The sequence below is a fragment of the Henckelia pumila genome, unplaced genomic scaffold (genome assembly GCF_033568475.1).
Source record: "Henckelia pumila isolate YLH828 unplaced genomic scaffold, ASM3356847v2 CTG_674:::fragment_3, whole genome shotgun sequence".
Taxonomy (NCBI): Eukaryota; Viridiplantae; Streptophyta; class Magnoliopsida; order Lamiales; family Gesneriaceae; genus Henckelia; species Henckelia pumila.
Genome location: NW_027331881.1, coordinates 202,760 through 210,897, shown reverse-complemented (window position 1 = coordinate 210,897; position 8,138 = coordinate 202,760). Strand labels below are relative to the sequence as shown.

The window sequence follows — 8,138 nt, the reverse complement described above, 5'->3', positions numbered from 1 at the left end:
AACAGTTGAAAGACAACGCTTTTTACAAAAAGCGTTGTTAAAAAAATAAAGACAACGCTTTTATGAGAAAACGTTGTCTTTGTTTTTTTAAATTTAACAAAGACAACATTTTTTTGTCAACCACAACGCTTTTTAAAAAGCGTTGTGGATGAGCGTTTTTTTTCTTTTACAACGCTTTATTTGACTTCTCTAAGAAATAGACTATAACTTTGTTCAAAACCTAAATAAATAAATATAATTAAATACAGTACAGACACTCTGAAAGAAATCGAGTGAACCCTCGATCCCCATCAAAGCTCTCACCGTCTTTGCCACATTCGGCGCCCTCGTCACATCCCAATCTGCAATTCGTCTACTGCTCAAAGAAAAATGGCCAGCAAATCATCAGTTTGCCTTCTGAAACTCTCCATGGTCGAGTTCCATCCTAAATGAGTCAAGAAGACGACCATGATTATGAGTGTCGATTGCTTTTCGAGAATGGTTGGGGAAGTTTCGGCAGTTTCGACGGAGGTAAAAAATGTTCCCGACAACGTTTATTATTCACCAAATTTTATTATTCACAACAACCTGCGATTGCTTTGACTAGGGTGGGTTTTGATTTCCACTGCATCAGCTAGTTTTTCCATCTGTTCTTGGGCTTAATCGTTGTGGGCTGCCATTTTGCAGGAGCACAAATATGTGCAGGGCGTGATTTGTGTTGATTTGTTTTTGCGATTTTCTTCTTGAGCGTGGGTTTTGGTGGCCTGTTAGAGTCTTGTGGTGGTGTTTTTACGATTGTTTACGGTAGATTTCTTCTTTACATTTCTGCTGCACGGGTCACTTACTTCTGCCCGCAAAGTGTTTGGTTTTATGCTTCTTACAATGTACTCGACATCTCCATTGCTGCTTAGAGGTATTTTAGCTTGAAACTCTTCTGGTTTTAGGTGTTTTTGGTGATTGTGTGTCTGTCTTCTCCTTTGTGTGTTGGTTCTTGCGTTGGTTTGAAGGGGAGTGCTTGCTGTTTTTGGTGATTGTGTGTCTGCTCGAGTGGAACGGTTGTTGGTATTCTATTTCATATCCTCCTGTTGGTGAGTTACCTATTCCCTTCCTTTCGATTTAGGAAGTGAAAGTAGTTTCCGGTGTTACAGTATGAGTAGACGGTGCTGTGGCCTTCTCCGAGACTGTTCAGGAACATGGATCTGTGGGTATACCTGCAAAATAGCTTTCTCTACGAGCCCATCCGTCACTGTGGGTACTTTTTCTTTGGTATATCCGAGGGTCAAATGCCAGTCAAAGAAAACTGACTAGCCAAAAGGCCGGGATAAGCGAAAAAGGGGGCAGTCATTGGATTGTTCGCTTCTCCTTATGTGGTACTCGACCAAATGTCACTAGTAGTCAGAAAGAGGCTTAGCAATCATTCGAAAGTCAAGGACTTATGCTTAGTTAAGACTAACTTTCTTTTATTAATCGGTAGGCCTTTTTTCGGGAAGTCCAGACATGAATAAAGCAATGAAGGAAGCGTGGCGAATTCATTTAGATACCGAATCTACTGGCCTAGACTACACGGATCGAACGAGAATAAAGTAGCCAATTCTCTCCCTAAAGGGAGTTTCAGTTCTTTGAGGGTTAATATAAGACCTTTTTCGAGTCTTTAGCCAAAGTTCTCCCGTGTAAACTCCTAGCTCTAGCTAGGAAAAAAAAGCAATGAAAGATTTCACCTGGCTTCACCCGAAAGTTACTGAACTAGCCTTTGGTTTAAAAAAAATTGCTTCGCACCTTCTCTTCTGTCTTTTTTTTCTTAAGGATATCCCCAATGGTAAAGATCTCATGCAGGAGAGAAAGAAGGAGTATGTTGATTCTATGGTAGCTGGTTCGCCTTCACTTTCATTATTCCTAAAAAAAAAATGTCTTCCTTTTTATTGATAGCACAGGCAGGGTACTCAATAAATACAATATATAACATAGGGAACTATCGAATCGGGTGCTTTACTTGATGGGATTGAAAGTCCTATCGCTTTCTAGATGGCTGGAGTTCTGGCGGGATAAATAATAAACCATTCTAACGAATGCGAGAGGGGAGGCTTTTGACACTTTTTCGTGTTCTATAGGGCTATTGAGCAGGCTACGGGCTTGAGAAAAGTCACTCTAGAATATGGAGCTTCCTTAGTTAGGAGGCTACCGAGCTCTATGTGGTGGACGGAAACAATACAATCAAAATGTAAAGAACGAAAATTCTCATAACTACTCTTTATACTTATCCATTGCAAAACTTTAGTGTGTTTAATCTAAGCTTGACGTCTAATGGTGACCAGTGCTTGGGACAAAACCATTAGGCCATTTCTTATTTGCATTTTGATTTTAGTATTTTGTTTGTATTGTTTTTATTTATTCAATTTTTTTACTAAATATCATATGTCCAACCTAATTAGCCGAGGGATGGAGTAACTGGTCTTTCAGGATTTAGACGTAAGTTCTAGTCACACTCTAGTTCTTGAAAAACAAACAGAATCTTGTGTTATACTCTGTTCAATGAGAGATATAATTTTGAAATATGATTTTTTTTAAATTTTAAGTGAGATCAGACTTTTTAGGACATTCTTTAAAGGGGAGGAATTTTAATTTATCCACTTTTACAGTGAATGTGTCTTAAAGATGTAACCTTATTTTTTTTAGTGTTTTTCATGAATCAATTTGAATTGATTTTTTAAACTTAAACTCTGTAGGATTTCATTATGCAATATCATTATTATTTATTTACTAAAAAAACATCAAATAACATATCACTGTGGCATAAAACAATAAATTGAACTTTTAAACATGAAGTGGGATTCTTGCAATATTATTGTCCAAGAGAATTGATTCGATTAAAAGGAATTATTAGGAAATTAAATTTGTTTAATTGAAAATTTTGGCTTTAATTTTTTTTAAAAATTATCGATTGAATGGATTTTGTTTTTTTTAAAATATTAATATTTATATGGGCTGTGGGCTTTTCTTTGGATTCGGCTATTTGTTTGTGTTTAGTGAATTTCTATATTTTTCATTCAATCTTCACTTCTATCTATTCCATCAATACGGTAATATTTATTTTGATATTTTCTGGTGCTGCTGGGGGACATATTAATGAAGTTCTTAGTGTGGTATGTTCTATCCGATCTTTTGTCTTTCGTATATTGCCTTTTTGTAAGAAAATGCTTTGAATATCGTGTAGGACCTTCAGGTAGAACTTACTCTGAGCATCTATCCTTTCATTTGTTATGAATATTATAGGACCTCTACCCTTCGGACATGTATCGTATTGCAAGCTGTGGAATGGAAAACAATGTTAAAATCTGGTCATTGAAGGTAAGAGTAATTAAAATTTCTGCCAAGATGTAGAGAAATTTCTGCTAAAATTTCAAAATATCTTCGTGCAAGGATCAAGCTCTCGAGCACTTAAATTTAAAAATAGAGGAATTTTATTTTAATTTATTTATATTTTACAATAGTTTTTATTTTCCATTTCATCAATAAAATTTATGCTTATTCATTAATTCCAATAATTGGGATTTGTGTATAACAGTAACATGATTCTACCTGGACAGATGGTAGCTGACATAAATTGAATTTGATTCAGAATTCTGGACGAACGTAGAGAAATCATTTACTTGGACAGACCTACATTCCATGTTTCCCACTAAATATGTACAGTTCCCTGTAAGTAGTTTTTCTTCTCGTCCCTTTTCTCCTTTTTTTACCTTGAATGTCAGGTAGCTGGAGTGAGTTATATTTCCCACTGATCCGAATCAACATTTGTGTTTCAGATATTTATTGCATCAGTACACACTAATTATGTTGACTGCAATCGGTGGATTGATGACTTTATATTGTCCAAGGTGAAGGGCTTAATGTTGTTAATAATTTTTTTTATATATAAGAATTACATTCTTTATATTGTCCAAGGTGAAGGGCTAGATGTTGTTAATAATTTTTTTTATATATAAGAATTACATTCATCATGAGTCATGTACATATGTGACATTTTGCAATTCGTAGTTCATTTGATAATTCCAATCGCTTAGTGATAATTTTGTCATTCGTAGATCATCTTCTTTTACTGATAAATGTGTGTTTAAGTTTATTTTTCATTTTAATCTATTCATATTTGTTTAAGTTTGTTTTTATTTTTAATAATTTACAGTATGGAGATACAAATTAAAGGAAAAGATATTGTTGCGGCTTTTATGAAAGTTCGGTATGCTAACATGTGCTGAAATGAGGAATCAAAGTTTTTCAAGATTAATGCATATTTTTTTTCCTAGTGTTCATTAATTTAGAATTCGATTATTTTTTTATATTTGAATGATATATAATATTGAAATATTGTATATTAAATTTTATTTTATAAATTTTTGAATTTTGAGTGATTTATAATATTGAAAATTTGTGATTTAATTTTTTTGTTTTTTATTTAAAAAAAGACAAGGTTTTTTTTATGTGTTGTCTTTACCAGGAACGACAACGCTATTTATGAAACGACAACGCTTTTTATGCGTTGTCTTTACCAGGAACGACAACGCTTTTTACGCGTTGTCTTTTTCAGAAACGACAACGCTTTTTATGCGTTGTCTTTGCCCAAAACGACAATGCTTTTTCCGCGTTGTCTTTGCCCAAAACGACAACGCTTTTTCCGCGTTGTGTTTGAGCTTGGTCTTTACAACACTGGCTACGACAACGGTTTTTCGGTGACATTAACAACGCGGAAAAAGCGTTGTCTTTCACCTTTTTTCTTGTAGTGGTTATATATGAATAATGTTTGTTGAGTCTTTAGACTCACTATACTTGATTGGTGTAGTTAGATTTGAGATGTATAAAAGTTTCGATGGAAAGACTGAAGAGTCCAAGAGGCAAAGGAATTACATGACACGACCGTTCGAATCAATGACGTTTAAAGCTAGAAAGTTTTGCATGTGTTGTTTATATTTATGTTGTTACATTATTTTATGCATGAACTTTCAAATTCAGTTTTATGAAAGTTTAGATTTGGTTTTTTTAATGACAGCCTCAGGTTGATGGATTTTAATTCTTTTAAGTTTTTAACATTTACGTTGTTTAGTTCAGAATGATATTTTTATTTTTGGTACCATGAATGTTTTAAAAAGTATTTTCGCAATACGTTTATTATATTAAAATTCATAGTTCACCTGTTCCCTTAATATTTTAAATATCGGTTGCAGTTTTTCATGTTAGTAGTAGATTTGGCGTGCCCGTATTAGAGTCAGTAACTGTCTGTAGGGTTGCATCCTTGTGTCAAATATTTCATGCACGTTAAAGTCATTAGATTTTAAATGTTACTTCTTAGATTTTAAATTTAAATTACGAGTTGTTGAACTTATTAGTTTGATGCATGCCCTGCACTGTTATGTTTGAAAATTTTCTCCACACTTTTTTGCATCATATTTCTTGAAAAAGTTTAAAAAAAAATTACGGAAGTCACATAAGTATTCCCTTTCCAGAACGTGGCCCATGTCCCTACAACATGGCCACCATCCAGAATTGCAGAAGAGCAATGATGACTAAGCATGTGCATCGCATCATCATTGGCTGTTAGTTCGATGCTGGCTTTAAAGGCAGTGCCTTGAACGATACATCTTTTGACACCTGTAAATAGATTTTAATTTTTTTAAACGTAAAAAAAAATAATGAGATGAGTTAGTAGACATCCACTAACCGACCCGCCACTCACCATCGCTCCGACACACTTTCTCCTCGCCTCGACATCCACTTATCCATTGGTAATTACTTGAGTTTTACTTGATCACTCATATCTTTGTTTGGCTTTTATTTTTCTGACCGTGTATTTAAGTGCAAGCAATTAGTTCATTTTTTGGTTGGGGTTACATGTTACATTCCTGGAACCTCTCGATGGAGAACTATTAAACATGTGTTAATGTAATTTTGTTTGAAAATTTTAGGAATAATTGAAACTGAAATTTCTTAAATGTTGTGTTTATGAAATTTGTAAGAATGTCGTATCTTTTCAATTAACAGTGAAATTAATTTGCATGATGTTGTCAATGTTGGTGGAGTTTGAATTTGCATGATATCCTTCTTCTTCAACCTAATTTATTTCTTTACAAATTTTCCAGGTTGTGAAAGACTTGGCGCCTTTTTGCTCTCGCATCAGGTAGTGTATTTGTTGTTTTTTTTTTTCAAAAAGATATCGTCTTTTGACAGATAATCTTTGATGGGTTTTTATTTTCTACTTGTTATTATAATTCGGATGCAACGTTTATAACAGTGTGTGCTCTTTCGCGAGTATGTATGTCGTCAGTAATTTAAATTTAGAGAAGATAAGAGCTTGATGTTGTTTGGGTGGCGGATGATGAGTTTGACGATTTGATCCATGAGAAACTCTGATAATGACAAAGAAATAGATTTTTTTTGTTTACCTTTTGTTTTTTCCATGTCGGATTCTTTGTATCTGATATATCTTTTCTTGATTTTGTGGGAGTAGTAGAATATTGTTTGTCATTTCTCCTATCCCCACAATCCGATTTTGTGTGCTGACTAATGGCAAGAAATAGAACCTTATCAGTTATCACCAGTATTTCTTGCTCTTAAAATTCATTTTAGTTATGTTTTAGCCTAAATAAGGAATGTCTCATCAAGAAGCTTGGTCGTTTATTATATTATAAAGATTTATTCTTTGAAACAATTGGTTTTATGTGAGTTTGTTTGCCTCCCTGTTGTGTTCATTATAAAAAAATTTGCTTTCGGCAGTTTGTTTCAATCTTGCTTCGATATTCTTTATTGAAATGTTTGGGATATCATGCAAAGTCGAAAAAGGAAGAAACACAATAGAAATCAAATTATTATTTCAGCCATATCACAAAAGTGTATGCTGTTAAATTATTTGATTACATTTTTTGTTTAATTTTTGTGGTCATACAAAATGACAATGGTTAAATTATTTGTTTAATTTCAATTGCAATTCTTGTTTGAAAATGGAAGATGATAACTCACTTGAAGTTCTGGAGGGAGACTACAGTGAAGAAGATTATTTAAAAATTGTTTTCTCCTTAATTTTTTCATATTTACAGGGAAATAATTAAGGTAACTGAAGGGATAGTTCCGAAAAACATCAATAAAGTGGAGGTATTGCTTCTGCCAGTTACATGTGATCTTGTATTGCTTCTTAACTTTTAAGGAAAGTTTACATGCTTCTGCCAGTTACATACCCATGGTTATTTTGTTATATGTTTTGATATAGTTCCTCAAAAAGATGGTCACTTTGCTATTTTGTTACTCCTGCCAGTGGTTTCTCTATAAAAGTTTCGTTTTAGTCCTTCTCTCATCCTCTCTTATGTTGCGGAAATTGACAGGTTTAAGGACAACATGGAATTCAAAAAAATGCAAACTAATGAGGATGGAGTATGTTTTGTCTCATGCACAAATTGCGAAAATGAAAAGTTGCATCTTTTAAGGTTTTGATGTGTTTTTGGAGTAAGATTTTTAGTAGTGATTGTTTAGATAAGTATATTGAATTGTTTTCCAAAGATATTCATGGTTGATTGTCGTTTGGGACGCATTTGGAAGAACTTGATTTGTGTAAATTTATATTCAAGAAAATGGGTTGCTTTGATCGAATCATTTTCGAGTTTTGAAAAGTTTTTGTACTCAAATAGTTTGAAGGATACGTGAGGCCAAGTATTATAATTCAATATAATTGACAATGAACAACATTATGGACTCCTAAACATAAACAAACAAATTACACAAGCATAACATGTAAACACATTTACTGGATATTTAATGAAATACATGAAACTTGAAATATATTTGTCACTTGTTTTTCACAAGGAAAATGCACGAAACTCTAGCATAAAGCAGCACAAAATTTCGATCCAAGAAATACATTCATCACCAGGTTGTTGCAAAACCCTACAAAATATTATATCCCTTGTTTTAGCGAAAGATGCAAAACAAGTTACCTTAGTTTAACAAGAACCTTTTTCACATTATACAGATACAAACATTTTATACAGCTAGACCTATTCCCAGTGTAATTGTACCCGCAGCTTCGATAATCTCATTTTAGCCTTTAGTAAAACTTCGTTCCACCATTGCTTAGTGCTTACATATCTAAAAAAAGTAAAGAAAATAAAGACCCAAATCTC

The 8,138-nt window shown here is 33.4% G+C and overlaps 2 long non-coding RNA genes across 2 annotated transcripts; both read left to right on the top strand.

The window, feature by feature from the left end:
• Positions 1-268: 268 nt before the first annotated feature.
• On the top strand, positions 269-3,961 carry LOC140873591 (uncharacterized). Its single transcript, XR_012148082.1, has 4 exons — positions 269-510; positions 3,250-3,324; positions 3,564-3,675; positions 3,783-3,961. It is a non-coding gene; the product is annotated as an uncharacterized lncRNA (long non-coding RNA).
• A 2,032-nt stretch (positions 3,962-5,993) lies between these two features.
• Positions 5,994-7,549, top strand: LOC140873596 (uncharacterized). Its single transcript, XR_012148084.1, has 3 exons — positions 5,994-6,145; positions 7,062-7,116; positions 7,344-7,549. It is a non-coding gene; the product is annotated as an uncharacterized lncRNA (long non-coding RNA).
• Positions 7,550-8,138: the final 589 nt, after the last annotated feature.